Below are 19,726 nucleotides of genomic sequence, written 5' to 3'. Positions count from 1 at the left end.
TCCCATTCCATTAAGCGGTTCAGGATAGCCCTACCCATTACTTAGGCTGTTACATCAATTAGAGAAATGGGTCTATAGCATTTAGGGCTGTCTCTGCTACCCTTCTTAAAAATTGGTACTATGGTCGCTGTTGACCATGAGCGGGGTAAACCCGATTCTATGGCCTCATTTATAACTCTTGTAACTACCGGGCCACATAGTTCTATGTTACTTAGGAAAAGGTCTGGTGGGATCCCATCGGGACCAGGGGCTTTATTTAGTGTAAGGCCCTTTATGCCCCCCTCAATCTCTTTTAGGGTAAATTCGATCCTCAGAGCTACGATATCCCTATGTTCATCTTGCTCATCTTCCAGCGTGGTCCCTTTGTTGTATAGTGCACTAAAATGTTCCACCCATTGTGCTGGGAGTACATTTGTTGCAATGCTGGGGCTATCCCCATCTTGAAAACAACGTTTATTCATTATTTGCCAGAACCTGGTGAGATCTCGTTTTTCCGCAGCCTCATGTAGATCTTTCCACGTTTCAGTTTGAAGAGCTAGCGTACGGCGCCTTACTTCTTGCTTGTAGTGTGTTCTACAGAGTGCAACCCTTACACCATCTCTTGGTTTCTGTTTAAGGGCAGCTCTAAGCTTTTTCTGGGCCAAAGAGCATCCCCTATCAAACCATCTCTGGTTATGCTTTTCCTTCCCTTTCCCTGTCACATGCATTAGGCAATCCACTAGCCTACCCATCTCCTCAAATGCCTCGACCACCTGTAACCCTTTGTACTCTGGGTTTAGGCATACCTCCAACTGCTGTTTCCCTTTGGAGACTAGGGACTTATAAAAACATACACTATCTATTTTAGCCCATTTTAGCCTTCTACCTTGGTCTGTAACTGTCTCCCTAACGTCTTGGGGTCTAATCTTTTTTCCTCTATTCACTTTTGACACTGCAATGCTCACTGTAAGAGGGTTATGATCGCTATGATCGCTAAAGCCACTGCAATCGATGTTAAATCGTAACACTCTCTCTTTGAGTAAGCGGGAAACAATGACAAAGTCAATATATGAGTTACATCCTCTACCTTTAAAGGTTGGGTTGACCCCACTTTTGGGGTTAAAGGATAAAAGATCCATGGAATGGGACAGATCAAAGTTATTCATAGTCCCGTTGAAATTAACTCCATCTGTTGTGTGGTCAAAATGGGCCCCCTCCACTAGATTACACGATGCCCAATTTTCCGTAAAGGGAATCAGCCGAGGGCATAAATGGCAGTTAAAATCACCTGCAATTAAAAACAAGGGAGCTTGGGCATTTTCCGTCTTTTCAATCTGGATTCCCAGTTGAGCCTCCAACTCCTCCCCTTTAGAACCTCCAATATTATAAAATTAACTATAATCAGGTTGAGATCCCTGGTTTTAAACTGAACTGCGAGCATACAATCTGATTTCCAGTTGAGATCTGTCCAAGTCCCATCTAGAGTCAGATGTCCCCACAGAGCGAGACCTCCTTTCGCTCTACCTGCCCTAGATCTTACAGCCGGAATCCCAAACAACTTATATCCCTCAAGATTAAAGTTAGTTGGGTCAACTTCCCATGTTTCCTGCACACAGATGACATTACATTTATTTACATAGTCCAACAATTCCTTATTATGAAATTTAGTTGAAAGTCCCGCCACATTCCAAGAGAGCAGATCTACGATGTTCCACTCATTCAGTTTTACAGATCTCCTGGCAGGCGGACATCCCTCATTAGATTTACCCACAGTTATTATTCCTTTTGGTGAACTACTTCTAGTTTCCCCTTCTAGGGTGTTTGGCTGTCAGTCACAGTCTTCTAACCCTGATAGAGCCCCAAACCTATTTTGTAATCTGATGTTATCTGGTTTGTGATAGTTTGGAGCCACACCTCCTAGAGGGGTACCCCATTCTGTATTTTGTTCAGGGGCTTAAAAGTACCTTAGGGGAAGTGATTGGATTCGGGTATATGGGCGGAATTGTCCCTCATTACAAATAAATTCAGCACATCTTGAGTCCCGGAAGTTAACGATGATACAGTCACCTTCAGTTGATTTTACCCTTCTTCCCACCCAGTTTACTCTCCTAGCAAATAATATTTCTGGGCAAACGTAGCTAGGCAGTGGCCGATTAACATTTAACCAAAAAATACACTTGTTTTTCAGTTCCCTGTAGGACTCCCTCTTGCCATATTCTAGTGGTGGCACCCCTGTCAGAACTATCACATATGGGGCAGAATCCGGGGGGAGATCAATTGTTTGTTGTTTCTGCACATCATGAGGTGTAGGGGGTTTAAGGGTTGTGCCCTTCACAACTTTATCCTTGCTTGCCCGTTCTATATGGGGTGCCCCCTCTGAAGTCCTCCGTGGGATCATTGTACTAGAAGCTGATGTATTCTCTGCTACAAGGCTTTGAGCTCCTTTAGTGGGTACATTAGGATTGATCAGAGCATCAGAGCTAGTGCCTAGAGTACCTTGCCCCCCCATTTGACTGCCTGCCAATTGGGTCTCTTCCCTGAACCCCCCTTGTGTGTGCTGATGAGAGCAAAAGTTCCAAACACACCAGTCTATTTTCAATTCGGAAAGAAATTCCCTTTGGGTAAAATAGCAACAGTACATAAGTACTCACAAGCATACAGACAACAATTTACAGGGAAGCAATGTAGATAAATAGGATTAAACCACTATATGTGAAAACACTCTCAAAACATTTCAAATTATAAAAACAATTTATTAAAGATACATTACATTAAATAAAAACAGAAATTTGGGAAACATATAACGACGGTGTAATAATCAATAAAAACAACAACATTCAATTAAAAAGGAGTATGCAGGAAAAAAGGATAGAAACCATTCATAAGAAAACAAATTTGGTTTCCTCCTTAGTGTATATTCCTAGATTTACTCCTTGGGCGTCGACGCGTTTCGGCGGTGTAAACAAATTAATCCGCCTTCATCAGGACAGTAGGACAATACAGTTTCCCAAATAGATTCTGAAATTTAAATAAAACCAATTTTAGGCTTACCAAGTTCATAACATATGGTAATCAAAAAATCACAGTCTTTAAAAAAACGGTAATGTTTCTAAATCCTTGTACCAACATATTTACATTGCTTCCAAGACACAGTACATTAAGCAGCTCATCAAAATACATAGCATACATAGTTAGACAACAACAATTATTCAAGATTTCCTATTTATCTACAACAACCTTAAGAGTACTGATATATACATATTCAGGCCTGATGTAGAGTTCAGGAACATTTGAATTCCTTTTAGGGTACAGGTATTCCCAAATTACATAGAGAGAGAGGTGGCACTAGATAAAGAGCATTGGTACATCACCTACCTCAGATGTATGATAGGTCTGACCAATAATGCAAGGGGTATTCTGCCTCCTATACGTCAGAGCAAGGAATTCGTCCAGCGAATTCTTTTAGATATGTATTCAGGTACCTAATCACAAAGAAATAAGTTTCAGGATATTGCAGGGTAGCCATTTTTGAGGCTACGTTATAGAATTCACATAGGGCTATGACTTATATCTGTCTTTTACCTGCATCACCATTTGGGCTATGTTTTATGCGCTTCGGGCTATGTTTTATGCGCTTCTATCTTTAGTGATGCTATGCCTGTTTATTTCTTGCATACGCAACTACTCATAAAATCACTTATGTTTAATTCAAAATCAAGTGAGATTTTGAATTAAACATAAGTGATTTTATGAGTAGTTGCGTATGCAAGAAATAAACAGGCATAGCATCACTAAAGATAGAAGCGCATAAAACATAGCCCGAAGCGCATAAAACATAGCCCAAATGGTGATGCAGGTAAAAGACAGATATAAGTCATAGCCCTATGTGAATTCTATAACGTAGCCTCAAAAATGGCTACCCTGCAATATCCTGAAACTTATTTCTTTGTGATTAGGTACCTGAATACATATCTAAAAGAATTCGCTGGACGAATTCCTTGCTCTGACGTATAGGAGGCAGAATACCCCTTGCATTATTGGTCAGACCTATCATACATCTGAGGTAGGTGATGTACCAATGCTCTTTATCTAGTGCCACCTCTCTCTCTATGTAATTTGGGAATACCTGTACCCTAAAAGGAATTCAAATGTTCCTGAACTCTACATCAGGCCTGAATATGTATATATCAGTACTCTTAAGGTTGTTGTAGATAAATAGGAAATCTTGAATAATTGTTGTTGTCTAACTATGTATGCTATGTATTTTGATGAGCTGCTTAATGTACTGTGTCTTGGAAGCAATGTAAATATGTTGGTACAAGGATTTAGAAACATTACCGTTTTTTTAAAGACTGTGATTTTTTGATTACCATATGTTATGAACTTGGTAAGCCTAAAATTGGTTTTATTTAAATTTCAGAATCTATTTGGGAAACTGTATTGTCCTACTGTCCTGATGAAGGCGGATTAATTTGTTTACACCGCCGAAACGCGTCGACGCCCAAGGAGTAAATCTAGGAATATACACTAAGGAGGAAACCAAATTTGTTTTCTTATGAATGGTTTCTATCCTTTTTTCCTGCATACTCCTTTTTAATTGAATGTTGTTGTTTTTATTGATTATTACACCGTCGTTATATGTTTCCCAAATTTCTGTTTTTATTTAATGTAATGTATCTTTAATAAATTGTTTTTATAATTTGAAATGTTTTGAGAGTGTTTTCACATATAGTGGTTTAATCCTATTTATCTACATTGCTTCCCTGTAAATTGTTGTCTGTATGCTTGTGAGTACTTATGTACTGTTGCTATTTTACCCAAAGGGAATTTCTTTCAGACTAACGTCAATTGTGGAACCCTATCCCTTTGGTTTTGGGGTCCCTCTCTCTTTTATTAGATATTTTCAATTCGGTCCAGTCTTTCGTGTATGGGAAGGGTAAACTTATGTACAGTGTTTTCTATTTTTTTCCAAAAGGCGACATCTGATACACGTGGGGCATCTCCTTCCCTAGATCGCAATACGGTTGGCCCATCCTTTACCGGTGAGGATAAGTTTGAGACACTTATTGACAAGTTCTCTTGGGTCGCGACCTCCTTAGTTTTTTCCCTTTTCCATCTGCCACTTGATGCTGTAGCCCTGTGCATTTCCTTTTGGCTTTTGGGCCCTGTGCCTGTTGAACCACTCCAACTTTTGCATATCTGGCTGATCTAGTTTTCATATTGGGGGAAGGCTGCTTCTTGGCACGTTTACATGAATTCAGTCCAGCATGGGGGCTTGCTTCCTGCAATATAATAACACTTCCATCCCTCCCCTCAGTGACAGACCCTGTGTCATGTAAATCAGTCTCAAGGGGAGTAGGTGATCTTGCTCTCGCCAGACTGCCCAATGAGGACCGCTTATCCAAAAGTGGGTCTAACCATAATCTCTTCTCAGTGAGTTCGATATCTTTAGCCAGGGCTATAGAAACTCTTATCAGAAAATTGTCTAGAGTGCCCATGAGGGACCCACCAGTACTTCTCCCACAGTTTCCCGCTTCAGCTGGGGATGTAGTCATGGTTCACACTATCCTAATGGGTGAGTGGGTTTTAAACCAAACCACGCTATAGATAATAGCTGCCAAACATGCAAGGGACTCACTGACCTTTGGAGTTGTAGATGTTAAGGGCGTGGCCTGTCTCGTCCTTGGCCGGTCTTGAACGGGCTTAAACGGGCCCGCCCTTGGCCCGCGTGCGTCCCGCTGCGTGTTGGGCCGGTGAGGAGTTTAAAGGTCCAGGGGGCGGGGCCTCCGGCTGGCACCTCACGCGAGACCGCGCTGCCTGCTGGATAATGTAGGCAAGCAGCGCGCGTCCGCGGGTGACTCGGAGCACGGATGGTCAGTGTCTGCAGGAGTCCCCCAGCTCTCCCTCAGCAGGCAGTTGGCAAAAAGGCTTCTCCCGCTCTCACTCGGCAGGCGATGGCGTCAGGATCCAGAAAGGGAAATTCCTCCAACTTCAATCTGGGAGATTGCGCGTCCCTTCATTGTTGGTGGTACTGGCCACGTGGGGCACCTTGGTTATAACCCTGGCCGAATGACCGCCCTGGGTATCATCCAGCCCTGACGAAAATCATCTAGAAGGCACGTCTGAGGGAGCCCTGAACCTTGTCCAACCAACTGAAGGTGGCAACACATTTTGTAAGCTCTTTGAGGAAGGGTTGGCCAAATTGGAGGCCCTGAGTAGAAAAGTTCTGCTAACTTAAGGTCCAGCTTTAACAGGATTGAGCATCTTCTCTCGCTGGACATTGCGCAGTTCGCATTTCCTAATTGGCACACCACCCTTTGCGTCCATCCAATTAATTCTTCTGGGTCAATTGCCATAGCTGACTCATTGACTCTAAAGCCCAACTCCAAAATCTTTGTCAAGGGGCCCATCATAGCTAATAGTTTGTCCTGATCTCCATGCCTGATCTATGCCCTTTTTAGGTTCTTTAGAGTATTTTTTCAGATATGTAAGCATAGAGGGGTCTACCCCTGGAGTCTTTGCCACTTTACCTGGCAGGTCTGGTGTTGGGCATTCTGATCTCAGCCATGCCCTTATGCTTGCAAAAGGTGGGACTGGACATAATCTGCCACCTCCTGAGGCGGAAGCCACACAGTGTAGTTGCAATGTATGATCTCTGCTGGCTCAAATGTTAGGAGCTTGGGTTGGGTCGGGGTGTCTACATGGCACTCCTTCTTTGATCTTTTGGAAGGTCTGGGGGCCTCTTCCTGATCAGACATATGGTCTGAGGAGGTTTCCATGTCATCGTGATGCGATTTAATGACTGATGCCTCTTTAGGGGGGCAATATAGTCATGGTCACTTGCCATAGCCTTGGCTAGTTTTGCAAAATTGGCAGCGTGGGGATTTCGGACCCCCTTCCCATTGGTTTTGGAGCGATTTCCAGAGCTGTGGAGCCAGCCCTGCTGTTGGGCATATCCGCACAGGTGGCGCTTCAGAGGCTCTATGGCTCTCACCAGGGCTCTATTTACTGAGTGTTGTACCCCTGCATCAAGTGCCTCCACAAGGTCTTGTTCCATGGACCCAGAGGGTTCTTCATCAAAGTATTCCTCCTCATGGAAGTATTCTGACAGGATAGAACACTGTAGTGCAGCTATATATCCCACAGGAGGATTGTATGTCTCAAACACCAGGGGTTAAACCCACAGAGAAAAGCTTATATAGAGTATAAGAGTCCAGGGGGAGTGGAGCAACCCCAAGCAAGCCAACAGCAAATGGATCACAAATATGAGGTGGAGGGAGGGCTTGCCAGTACCACTCTAGGCAGAGCCTATTCCAAATTATACAGCCCCACAATCTTTACTTGCGGGGCGTCACCGGGAGCTTGTACACGAGCCAACTAGGATGCCGAGCAGAGAAACACTGCTCCCATGCTCGTTTAAGCCTGATAACTTCAAAGAAAGCAGGCAAAATGGCCGATGCGCATGCCAGATAAAGGCTGCTTGTGGAAAAAGAAAGAGGACTGCACATCAGGCCGACGCGTGTCCTCGTTTCCTTTCTCCGAAAGGCAAAAGTGGGGAGTAAAAAGCCCGGTCAGGGAGGCAAAGCGCTCCCAGGACACACGTGCTCGACTCGGCAGCCAAATGCTTCTATAAATAAAGACGCAAACACCTAAATTTAGCAAGTCGGGAAAATCACTGAGAAATATTACGATCCTGAAATAGTCTTTGCCTTTATTCAATCAATTGAAATATATCACAACATTCAATACGCAAGCCGAAGCTAGTCACAACATCAAGCAACAACAGTATAAGGGGAATACACTTAAATGGCTGTGGAGCAGCAAAGAAAGAGGACACTGTTACCTTGGTCAGAGCTTATATAGGGTCATACTCTATGGTTGGTCATGTGACATTGAGGTGTTCATGGGTAATGAAGTGTTTATAACTTTTCTTTTTATGGGCTGCTGTGAATAAACAGTAAAGAAATGAGAAGCATAATTGTAGCCTCTGGTCCTGACATAGAATCTCAAGGATTGCAGACAGAGGCCGGACTGTGACATTTACCGCAGAGGTGACACGGAAGCACTCAGGTGAGTCAGAGGATAGGGAAGCAAGACACGCATGCGTATACTTGAACGCAAAGCGCTCTTTCCTTCCAGTCAGCTGTTTTTATTTCTGACTTGCTCTGCCCCGTCTGCACACACGTTCCGGCGCGGAGCAAGCCTGACACCACAGAGCCAAAACAAATGGCCCATACACAGGCCCTTTCTTCTGACACTTCAAGAGTTCCAAACAGTCCAGCTCAGCTCTGTACAGACCAAAATATGATTTTAGGTAAAGTCAGCCTCTGTCTCAAGGAACTTCTCATCACATTCCCTAGTCATAGAGCGAATCTGCAGTAACACATTCTGTGACAAAGTTCAAACAGCTATGTATCATGGCCTTTAGATAAAACCCCAAGGACAGAATCTCAATCACCTGTAAGATCTAAAAGCCCAGATGTCCTAGATATCACCAAAATAGTATTGGCCACCCGCTTGGTATGAGTCCATTTAGACGTCTCTTTGAGGTCCAGCTGACTGCTGAACAAACTCAACTGTCTGGAGTCTGGAGTGCTTGGATGTAATGTGCTCTAGGGTTCATCCTACCACTACCTAGCTCTCTGAAGTCTTGGTAAGGTGAGACGTCAAAGCTATTAAAAATTCCTTCCCTTAAAAACAGCCAGAGGAGAACAGTGAATATTTAATTATATGTTACACCAATTCTGGCAAAACCATCTTCACTCCCAGTTGGTTCTGGGTTGAGATATGTATGGTGGCTGGGACGTCTTTGGCTCTTTCAAGCTGGTCCATCTGACAGTACCTGAGTGCCACAGTGTCAATTAGGCCAGGCCAATACCTGGCCTAGACATGTACCTTGCTATTAGTAAATAAAGGGCTGCTGGAAGAGTGGCGTTTGGTATACTCTTGCCTTGTTGGATGTGAGGACGCGGGACGCCGGCGTAGTTAATCATTAAGGACAAAGACATTTTGAGCCGCCTTAAGTAAAGGGGCATCGGGAGTCACGCTGTGTCCCTACGAAGTCTTAAAGTATTTAAGTTTGTACCGCGTTCGTGGCCTACACCTCTTTATTTTGTTCCTCAGCCATAGTGCTGGATGGAATCTGAGAAACGGAATCTTATAATAGCAACATTATCTTCTTATCACTAACAGCTATAGCGCTTGAGATATTTCGAAAAATTGAACTGAATCTATATCAGCAACTACATTTTTTATCAGAAAACCCTAGGATAATTCGCTGGCCGAATACCCTAAGAAAAGGACAAGGAGGACATATACCCCTCATAATACAAACTGCCTGAAACATTATATCCCTGAGAATTGTTGGGAAACAGATATATATATATCCTGATGAAGGCGGTCATACTTTGCTCATACCGCCGAAACGCGTCGATGCCTAAGGAGTGAATGTGGATCATATAACTAAGGAAAATTCGAAATAATTTTTGTTTGAATTTAGTCCTTTTCTCCTGTAACTCCTTTTTTATTGGAATGTTTTTATTTATTATTGTTACGTCCTGTGTTTGTTTCCCAATTTTTAATGAATAGAATGTATGTCAATAAATTGTTTTAATGCTTTGATCGTATTATAGTGTTTTCACGTTTTTGGATTTCCATTTTTTCATTGCTTCTATGTTATACCTATGTACTAGTTAGTTTATTGTCTGTAAGTACTTTTGTATTAATGTTCACTTGCCCAAAGGGAATTTCATTTTTGACTTGTGTCTAGACATGTACCTGCAGGTGAATGTTCAGACACGAGATGACCATCAAGGGTGGGCAGTGAACTTTGCTCAGCCAGCAGAGTTTGCAGAGTTTTGCCAACTCCGCGCTCTGCTGGGAGTGCGTACTTCGTCAAAAATCTCCAATCCAGCCGAGTGGCAGAGTTTGTCCCCACCGATCACCCCAACGAAGGTGCATTGCCTTTTTGTTGCCCCTCAAATGTCTGCAATTAGAAATGTCGAGCTTCTGGTCCAATGACAGGACTGCGACCAGTATGGCTTCCCCTCTGTACGCGATGTCTCAGGCCCATATCTAAGAACACTTCCGGGAACCTGCATCGATTCATCACCTCCTTTTCTGTTCACACTACAGTTGATGACAGATTAATTGAGTGGTGGTGCGAGTGGCATGCCCTCCTTGGTGCACGCTGTTGCTGTGCGCAATCAGAGCCGCCTTTTAACTACCCAAATTCATTGACCTAGACAGAACCTTGCTTTCTGAATGGCACCTTGGGAACGAGTACAAAATAAGGTATGTTGAAGGTTATTATTATCTTTGTCTGTAGCTTTGTGTTTCATATTGTCCCAGAAAATGCAATACGTGGGTTTTAAATAATGTAGACTCAGGGCTATTGTTCTGGTAATTTCCAGTCGGGAAGACATGGCTACTGAGTATTCCGAATAATTCAGAGAAATAGAAACTCTTCCTATAAAATATACAAAATGGAGCTCTGTCCTTAATACGAATGTCACCTTTAAATCTTTTAAGTTTGGATTAACTGCTTTGGCAAAAAACTAGGGCTTTCAATATTTCACAAACAAAGGTTTTCTCCCAATTCATGTTATTCATTTGTAAAGCCAAAGGCCGGCTTCACTGAATGTTGAGCTCCAGTCGTCCCTTCTGCCATAATTAGCATGACAATGGCAAAATTATTAGCATAAGAGCTATATTATCACTTTTTGCTCTTTTGCCAGCAGAAATCTCGAAGACAGTAGTAGAAGCTACGCATTCGCTTCAGCGCCGGACTGGGAACCAAAACCGGCCCTGGCAAAGTGCTCGGCCGGCCTCCCCTGGGGTTGGGGGTGCCGCCGAGCGCTTTGCTAGGACCGGTTTTCGGCCGATTTTGTTGCAGGGCCGATTTTGCAGCTATGCTGCAAAAAACGGCCCTGTTACAAAATCGGCCCCCAGGGGCTCAAAACCGGCCCCACCCTTGCGGCGCACCGGGGGATTGCCAGTGCCCGCTATGGCCAGTCCGGGCCTGATTTGCTTCCCTCACATTTTCCTGGGCATGCGGAGGACCTGCAGAGATGCGTAGCACTAGCAATACATCAAATGCAAAAGGCAAGCTTGTTGTCACGTCGGGATAAATGTTTCTCGCAATGTGTCTGTCACTATTTCATAATGGTCTTACAACTACAGCTCGGTTGGATATTCAGAAATGACTGCCATGCAAAAAAATGGCCATATGCATTGCCGCGTGAGCGGTGAGGAAGTTGTCATATTGAGAAAATGGGCAAAAAGTAAAATCCTATTAATAATTTATAACCCCTTTGAAACCCATTTCCATGATGTGAAGTTCCAGAAAACAGTAAGGGTCCACGCCCCTCCACCTGTCTTTTCAAGGCATTGGAACAGCTGACTGTAATTATATGTTTGTCCTTTCTAGTGCTGAGTAGGGCGGAGCGGAACTCCGCGGAATTCCACTGAGTTTTTATGTAACCGCTGAATTCTGCATTGTGCAACTCAGTGAACTCCCACCACCCCTAATGACCACTAGGAGGCGGATGAACTGGGATGTCTTTGGTGGGGAATACCAGAAAGTAATCCATTATTATTATTATTATTTAAAATGTATATGGAGCACAGCCACCCGGAGGTTTCCCGGCGCCTACGGACACGCATTAAAAGAGAAGGGCCAAGCTATACTGATTAATAGCCATTTTTTATCTCTTTCCGGAATTTAAGATAACTCGGGAGAGACTCACAATTCCGCCGCCACCGCCGAGAGTCACACAGGTCCAGAGAAGCTCGTCTGAATCACCGCCGCCACCGCCAAGAGTCAAAGGGCATCGGACTCCGCGCCGCCGCTCCGGGAGACTACAAATCCCGGCAGGCCTCGCGGCGGCAGGTGCAGAGTGACGCGGTCGCGCCCTGAGAGCGCCAACACAGGGATAAAGGAAGGAGAACCCCCGCATCGCGGGACGCCCGGGGCGAAGCCCGGGCAAAGGGCGGGCCCTCTACGGCCCTCATCGGCAGGAAGAGGCAGGAGCAGGGCCAAGACCGCTGCTCAAAAACATCCAAGTAAGTGAAGTAATCTCCTCATTCCTGTAAGTGTCTGGGACATCATATTGACTCTAACCCTACGGACCAGCATTGTTGCTACTCAGTAAAATGTCTAAAGCTAAAGCATCTTCTGCTCCACTCAATACAATAGACAATTATATGGTACAGAAAGTTGCCAAAATTAACCAGGACAGGAGATCCTCTTTGGGCCTTAACTATTCACCGGACTTGCTTATCGACAACACGCCTCTACCACCCTCAGTTCTTGATATTAGTAATGAGGTCTTCCAAACTCCAGATAATAACCCTCTGACCCAATTACTAGTTGCAATTAATGAACCAGTTCCTGAATGTATAACTGATACTGACATTATTACTTTAGAAGAGGAAACCCCTACACCGGTCCCAGCCCCTAGAGCAACAAAGGGAGGGGGAAAGAATATACCAAAAAGGGGTGGTCTTCGATCAGGTAAAAAGCGCCTTGAGGCCTCGCCTCAGGAGAAAACTGGAGATGATACTAGGAGTAACGGGGGAGGAAAGGTTCACCCGGATGAAGACCAATTCAAAAAGCTACTGAATGCCATAGACAAAAAAATTAAAATTATTACCAAACCACTCCTAAGCAAAATTGACCAGCTCACAGCAGAGGTTTCCAGACTGGGGGTACTTTTGCAAAAAACTATAGAAGAAAGACCAAAGACTGCTCTAACAAATTTGGTTATTGTTGACCCGAAAACTACCAAAGCCGCAGTTGTGCCAGATTCTACAGCAAATACTTCCCAAAACACCATGTGGAGGCCTGGCCAAGGGGGAGAGGGGTCGGGAATTCCAAACCCAGCTACCATTGATGAAGTTTCTGCGAGGCCCGCCTCTAGAAGTACAAAAGATATAGAGAACATAGATAAAGGGCCTGTGAATTAATAGTGGAAGCTTCCCCACTAATATTGGTTTTAGCAAATGTCCCTCAATTAGAATCAGGGCAAGTAGAGAACATCCCTTCTTTGATAAATAAATCACTTCATTGGCTATCAAAGAATATGGCTTTTAAACCAGGAGGCAGGGATCAGTTGGCACAGGAAGTAGTAAAAGCTAGAAGGGTTGAATGGATCGGGGGTGGCATCAAAAAGTTCAAGGGGGATTGCGTGGTGTTGCACTTCTCAGATCCCGAAGTCCTACCAAACATACTAGCTAATATATATCCCCCTCAGCGTAGATCTACTGAAATAGTGCCACTAACGTTGGATTTCTTTTACATAAAAAAGGGAAACAATATAAACCCAACACTGTTAAAAACCAAATGGAACCCTGTAATAAGAAAAGCCAATCTCCCTGTAAATAAAAACAACTGGGGAATTGCGATAGAAAATAGGTTCTCTGCCCTTTCAGGGCTCAGCCAATGTGATTGACTGGAAAAATCAACGAGCTTAGGGCAATTAAAGATTGCAAAGGTCAAACACGGGAATACTAGTATTCTCATGACAACAGGAACAGATTGTTGTGAGTGCAAGATATCTGACCCTAGAGATTACACTCTTAATTCAGTAGTGAACAGCTCACTACCTGTTCATACTGGTATTAATGTAGATGAAGTAAGTTCTCCACCTTGTGCGCCTTTCCCTAACCTGACTATTCCCTTAAATAAGAGGAATATGGAAAGGGAAGGTAGCATTAAGATCATCTCATGGAACATTGCGGGTATCCAACATAAAATAGAGACTCCAGAATGGTGTGACTTTATAGATTCTTATGACATTGTGCTACTACAAGAAACATGGTCAGTGTCATCAGTTTTTCGCCAGGGCTTTTTAAACTTTTATGTGCCCACGAAGAAGAATACTAAGGGACGCCCTTCAGGGGGTCTAATTATTTGGATACGGCAATCTCTGCAATGCACTATCAAGCAGAGACATATCACTAATAGCGACCTACTCTCTATAGTACTCACTTGTAATGACGGCTACAAGTTGGCAATATATAACATCTATGCAAGGGGAACCCAAGGGGGCACGTCCTCTGATATAGTAGGAGCTTTAGACAATGACCTAGAGATGCTACCCACTCAGTACACTATTATGGTGGGTGGAGACCTAAACACAACATTTGAACCTCTAGGTTGCGAGGATAACGATCTGACACATGAGGAAGACACCAAATGGGGAATTCCCCAGTTAGACCTTCCGTTGGTTAAAAAATGGACAGAAGTAGCTATACAGGTTAAAAGTTTATGCCTATCCAGAGGATTGAGGGCAGCCAACGGCCGCACCCCTTCTGACTTTCAGGGCAGGCATACCTTTGATAACCTAAGATCAAGTAGTAGGATAGATTATATTCTGATAGATATTAGAGGTTGGAGCAAAGTGGTTGACATGCAGGTCATATCCAGGTTGGAGAGCGATCACAATCCTTTGTCTTTGCTATTCAACTTAGAACAAAAAGCAACTATAGAAAATTTAGCTAGGAACTTTACGACTTTAGATGTTGTTCCATCTAACAATCTCCGTCATATCAAATGGACAACTCTAGCAGGCAACCTAGAGGATATGCAGGTCCTTGAGGGTTTAGTTATTGACGAAGTCGCCAGACGCCAGGTTTTAATGAACGTTGAAAATTTTAAATTGAGGATTGAAGAGTCACAGCCAAAGTTTTTTGCTAACATCCAGAAGCTATTCATTAAAGCAAATAAGAAGAGGAAGGGTATTGGACCACCAATAAAGAAGGGCTGGTACGACCAATCATGTAGAATAGCAAGACAAAAGCTTAGCATTGCACTAAGATCTAAAAAGGGAGTTTTAAATGCTAGGGATGAATATAGAAAAATTCAGACCAAGGCAAAAAAGCAGTGGGATGAGAACCTTTGGCTAGATTTGAAGAAAGCATGTGCTGATAAACACCAGAAAGAGTTCTGGGCCATACTAAAGTGGGGCTCAGGGGGTGTAGCTGACTGCCCGAAAAATCATGTAGCTAAGGAGTCCTGGGTGGATTTTTTCAAACCCCAATATGCTGACAATTCAGGTCCACAAGCTGTCTCCCTCCTAGAAAGGGTATTTTTTACTAATGAATTATTCTCATTAAAAGATGTACACGAGGCAATGGATGGAGTGACCAGAGGCAGGGCGCCAGGAATCGATGGTATACCGGCAGACGTTTTCCTATCGGACAGGGATAGCTGGTGTAAATACTTTGTATGGCTTGGAAATGCCATTGCACAGGGGGCAAAGATACCAGCAACATGGAAAGGAGCATAAATAATCCCAGTCTACAAAAAAGGGGATGAGGCTCTACCAAGCAACTATAGGCCCATCAGCCTCATCGATTGTGCCCAAAAACTGATGGGCAGGATGGTCCAAAACAAGATACAAGCCTGGATAGTTGATAAGGACATCCTTTTCCCATATCAAGCGGGATTTCGCCCTTTAACCAGCTCTGTCGATCAGGTATTCCACTTTCTAACTATATACTGGAAAAATGTAACCCTGCTAAACGGCCCTCTGTTTGCTGTTTTCGTTGACCTGAAGTCAGCGTTTGATTTAGTTCCCCGGCAAAAACTCTGGGATGTTTTAAGGGATTTAGGAATAAGTCCTGAACTACTAACTTTGCTTTTAAGGCTCCATGAGAACAACTATGCCCGGATTAGGTGGGGTGCCCAGGGAGAGGTCACGGAATCCTTCCCTGTTGAGAGAGGCGTGAGACAGGGCTGCGTCCTGCCCCCGCCTTATTCTCCCTCTACATTAATGGCATAGTGGACTTTCAAAAGCAATTTCCGACGGACGCTCCATTATTAGACGGGAAGCGAGTTCCAGTACTAATGTTTGCAGATGACACTCTGCTGGTCTCGCGGACCCCTAGTGGTCTACAAAAGACAATAAACGCCTTTGGTGATTTCTGCCGGATCCGGGGCTTAGAAATAAATACAACTAAGACTAAATTTATGAATCTGAATCCCTCGAAGAAATTCAAGGGGAAAATGGTTTACAATGGGGCTTTTTTGGAAGAAGTGGATGCTTTCACCTACCTAGGTATCTCTTTGAATGCTAGTATGAACTGGAGATCTCATATGGACTCTGTAGTGTTAAAATTTAACCAGTTGGCAGGGGCAATAGCTAAAAAGCACAAATCTTCATTCACAAAACCAATACAGCCAATAATGGAGATCTATGGCATGAAAGTGCTGGGTGCATGTCTTTATGGATCAGAACTATGGGGTTTCACCAATTTGAACACTTTAACAGTGGCAGAAAACAAATTCCTGCGGGGCTTAATTGGTGTTCCACAGAGCACCCCCTCTACCCCTCTCCACCATGACCTCGGGAGGAAAAGGATTGAGGACATGATCAGACTGCGTCCCCTCCTATATTGGAGGTGTATAAAAACCACTCCTGAGTTGAGTCATTACGCAGCTGCCCTCTTGGATGTTGATAACTCTGATATTTTCCATAAAGTACTTTGGCTAAAAGAAGTGAGGAAATTACTCCAAAAACTGCACCTTGAACACTTGTGGTCCGTAGCAGACCCAGATGAGTTTCCTTCGAAGACTACACTAAAAAAGTTATACTGGGACATGATAAACAATGCTGCATTGACCTCTAGTCAACCTTCTGCTCTGACATCCCAGTTCCTAGAAGTTAAAACTTCCCCAAAGTTTGAACAGTACTGGGATTTGATCTCCAAGTCTTTAGATAGGAAATTGTATTTCCAGTTCAGAATTGGCACTTTACCTTTAAATGCTTTTACTGTCAAATGGTCTTCTGATAATGTAAATACATGCTTTCATTGTAAATCACATGTAGAAGACATTTTGCATTTTCTATTTGGATGCCCCTTATATGCTGCCCCAAGGAGTAGATGGTTGAAGCCCGCATGCAGAAATTTGGGCACAAGGAGATGTCTAGAGGCTTTAAGGATCTTGAAATCAAACTGTGCCCCTAATCTTGCAATTGCTGTGGCCAAATTCTTGGGGTGGGCTTGGATAATACGCACGCGCACTTTAAAACTCCTATGAACTATCTGAGCATCTAATCTTAGTTTTTAATACTTTGTGCTGTGATGATATTCTTCAAAAATGTGCAATTTCTTAAAATTATTATTCGCCAACAAAGTACAAATTGTATGGTATTTAATACGTTTTTACTATTAGATTAGTATTTATTATGTCTAGTTTAGGGATACATGCTTTTATGACAATGTTGTCGAATAAAGTATTTAAACTTGAAACTTGATAACTCGTTTTATACCATAATTGAAGTGGGAGTGAGTTCCACAGGGAAGGAGCCAGGTAGGCAAAGGAGCCGCCGCCCATTCTGGCATACTTCCTCAGTGCCCCTGCTCTAGATTAGAACATTTCTAGCATAGCACTTACATTTTGATTGTCTCTGTAGGAAGAAAGAGCAACACAATTACTTCCATCAGCTTCATTAACTCATTTAGACCCTAATGAAGTACCAGTAGCTGAAGAGAGGAGTGAAGGTAATTCATGGCTTGGAAAACAGAGTAATAGAGCTAGAATTCATTTTGGAGGAGCACACCTCAGCACATGAGGGCACTGAGCATTTTTAGAATTCTTTTTGTAAAAATTCCCACCCTAACATTATTTATTTTCAATACACAGTAAATATTGTTAAAAGCTGTGCTGAAAATGTAATGTTTTAAAATATTTTAATATATTTTTTAAGTTACATTTATTGTTAATTACATTTGTTATTATATTTTTATATAATAATATATGTATTTTTTAAACACTATGGGGCCCATTAGGATGGCGGCCCACCATCCCGTCGTGTAAATGGACTGCCCGCCATAAGTGCGGGGGTCCCGTGGGTGCTATTAGGATGCGCCCACCACAGTGGCGGGCGCATCTTGCATCCCTAATATTGTGGCAGGTGGTGCACTCAGCACCGCCCGACACAATGTTAGGGAGGCATGTTGTGCACTTCCATGCACAACATGGCAGGCACCGTGCGGTGCCTGCCATGTTGTGCATGGAACTGCTGGGGGGTACCATAGTTACCCCTAAGGTGCATCCCCTACCCCCCGGAGTCCCTGGGGGCCAGCAACGGGCCCCCCTAGCAGACTCTGCATGCCTTTCCGTGGCGGCAATGCTGCCACGGAATGGCATTACTCAAAGTACATTGTAATATAGATAATGGTGTCAAACAGACACTGCCACCATATTTCAGCCTTTTCCGCCCAGTCGTAAGTCGACCCGGGCGGAAATGCGTCGGACGGTCTTTCCGTCTGCCACTGACTCCCCAGCCATAATAATATGGCGGGGGTCTTTCCTACAGGGATGGTGAGTGGATTGCCCCCGCCGGGCCGGGGGCAATCCGCCCGCCATCCTATTGGGGCCCTATATATGTGTATACATTATAAATGTTGAAATACCTTTGTTAATTTCACATTAATAACTACAAGTGTTATTTTATTTTCCTGCCTCCATTATTTTCTATGAGAGTCTGTTGGAGTACCTGTGATGGCGATGTGTGGTACCTGAATGTTGAGTGGGCCATTTATACCTGTTTTGAAACTCTAGGGTGTGGTATCTTTAGAAGTATTGCTTTTGTGGATAGCAAGGGTCTTACTCTTTTGTGGGTGTTTTTCTGTTTTTAGCATGTCCATGTTTAAACCCCACTTAAATTGCCTTAACCCCTTGTCCTTTAGTAGTAAGTATTTCCCATTTTCAAGTTACCCCTGTTTGCCCTTTTCATATCTACTATGAAAAGTATACCTATGCATGTGGATAATGCCATCACCGTGGCAGAGATCTACCTACAGAAATGGTGGGAGAGACTGAGGTCTCTGGCTGTAGGTTTGTTAATAGTATGTTTAAGTATGAAAATAGTACCACAGTAAAACTACTTTATGTACTAAAAAATGCAGTTTGTGAACAGACCCAACTACATGTCGAAAAAACATGAAACAGGATGCAGCCATGAAATAACTCCTCTGTCTTCCACTTCACAGACCTTACTCCAATGGGATGAACTCTCATTATGGAGACTGGCAACATAGTATTCCTTTTCTAAAGAGAGACTTGTGTTTTTTTAACCCTTCAAGAACTTAGCTTTGAGCTTTGTTTTATCTAGCTCCACCACCCTGGCTATAAACAGGCTCCATCCCATCCCATTCTCTCTGCCTGTATAATATCAGGGTTGGCGTCATTCGATAATAAAACAGGAGGATGGGGTTTAGAGCTGAGAGAAGGAAGACTAGGACTTGGAGTAATGAAGTCATTCAAGTGCTCAGCCAACCATTGGAACTCTTTGGGCTTCAGTGTGTTGCCTAGGATTGGTTCCAGGCTGAGGCAAAGGGAAGATTGATGTAATGCCAAAGAACCAAAGGAGAAGAGTATGGAGGGTAAGCTGCCCATGAAAGGCATCACCTGAGAAACCTCATTAATTTGCATTACCAGTTATCGTACATTAGCTGTCACCAGAAATACAGTGCTCTGATGCAAGTAGTTTGAATCTGACAGACTTCCCAGAAAATGATCTATTTAGAGGTCAGGATAAGAATCTTCTCCAATTTTATTTGGATTGAGAACTAGGACTGCGGGATCAGGTGGTGGTAGAAATGAAGTGTCTGCTTGGTTAGGGTATGCACCTAAGCCAGGCAGAACCCACCACTCTAGTCAGGGCAAGTAGGTTAGGCACCAAAGATACCCTGTGCTTACTCCCTGGTAGCTTGTCACACAGCAGTCAGGGTCCAG

At 43.5% G+C, this 19,726-nt stretch overlaps 1 protein-coding gene across 7 annotated transcripts in view; it reads right to left on the bottom strand.

Moving 5' to 3' along the window:
* LOC147683452 (uncharacterized) overlaps positions 1–19,726 on the bottom strand; it is a 429,669-nt gene that overhangs the window by 291,043 nt on the left and 118,900 nt on the right. The gene's annotated exons all lie outside the window — the stretch shown is intronic.

The sequence above is a fragment of the Lissotriton vulgaris genome, chromosome 11, assembly GCF_964263255.1.
Source record: "Lissotriton vulgaris chromosome 11, aLisVul1.2, whole genome shotgun sequence".
Lineage (NCBI taxonomy): Eukaryota > Metazoa > Chordata > Amphibia > Caudata > Salamandridae > Lissotriton > Lissotriton vulgaris.
Note: the sequence above shows the minus strand (reverse complement) of the source record. Positions and strands in the feature narration are given on the sequence as shown.